Below are 1,512 nucleotides of genomic sequence, written 5' to 3' on the forward strand. Positions count from 1 at the left end.
ATACCTGTTTGCTGGTGTTTCGACCCTGCCTGTGTTGTTGACCACGTCTCTGTCTAATAAAGCTTGCAAATGAATCTGAACGTCTCTCGTCTTGTTCGTCCTGTTACAGTTACATCCCTACTAATAAGAGTGTAGTAATAGCAGCTTGGTTTAACACAGTTTTTAAATTGAGTCCATATAGAATTTCCCCAAAATTATTGCATAAAAAATCTCTGTTTAAGCCTACTAATGACTTGATCTGATCACTACAAAGTGAAAATCTGTTGGTGCTACCTCTGATGATCAGCTATCTCTAAATGATCGGACACTTACAAATGATTTTTGTTGGTGTGATCTAATGTAGTCAGGTTGATTCTGTCGAAGGTCACAGAATTCAGAGTTGCAGGACTTAGAAAAGCATTTATGCTCTAAATAAACTCTTTCACCAAAAACATCAAAAACTCAACATGTGAAGCCACCAGTAAAGGGTTGATATGTTTTTGGGCACACCCTGCCAGCCATTACCCACCCTTTTAAGCATGATACTGCAATTAATTCAAACCTAGAAATTTGGCCTTGACATTTTTAAAGTGGTTTGATTTGACTTCATGCCCATCCACTCCGGCATTTGAACATCAGAAACAGAGACACAATTGAACACCATAAGCCCCAGTTGAAAAGCACGGCACAATAGCATCTGATCTCTTGTGTTTCCACAGCTGCCTCTCACTTTCCCCACAAAACACACCCTGCCTGCCTCTGATCACACTGTACACTGCCATGCCTTTGTCATGATTTCTCTTCAAACTCCATCACATATAGCACACTATTCATTAATGAATTATTAACTGAATGCAAACACAACCTCACCCTGGGCCAGAGCTGTGATTGCAATAATATCAATTACTTTATGACTCTTTAACGGTCCTCAAGGAGCGATCTCAAGTGGGTTTGTAGCTTTCCTTGTTCAGAACGACTTTCAAATTGATAATTAAATAATCCCAAGAGAGCATATAGATGCCATTTAGCATATAATTTTTTTTTCCCATCAGAGTAAACAGATGCTTACAAACACCATGAAATCAAGGTTTGAAGCCACAGTTAGTACCCTTAGATATGTAGTCAACAATGCTAATAGTCAACACCGACTAGCAACTTTGACTTTCAAGAGAAACGTCAAGAAAGAAAACACTTATTAAGGCCATTTCATGGCTTTCGTAAACATGGGAACAAGCACTTCAGTGTCCAATCTGGTTGAGATTTAATAGGGGAGTAGACCACCACTAAAATTCAGTGTTATTTTTCTGGTTTATTTTATTACATGGACTGCAAACTGGCTTACAAACATATAAAGGAGCCTGAAGTGCAAACTGACAATGTCATAAAACTTCTCATGTGACAGTGTACAATGTAGTCATTACATGTAAGCTTTGTCTGTCTGTTTTCTGTCTTCCCTGTTTGGCCTAGTTTTTCTCAATTCCCTTGATTAGATCATTCTGTTCACCTGTCACCAGGCCATCAGGCTCCTAAACT

Source organism: Sinocyclocheilus grahami, unplaced genomic scaffold, assembly GCF_001515645.1.
Source record: "Sinocyclocheilus grahami isolate Dianchi unplaced genomic scaffold, SAMN03320097.WGS_v1.1 scaffold1260.1, whole genome shotgun sequence".
In the NCBI taxonomy this organism is placed as follows: Eukaryota; Metazoa; Chordata; class Actinopteri; order Cypriniformes; family Cyprinidae; genus Sinocyclocheilus; species Sinocyclocheilus grahami.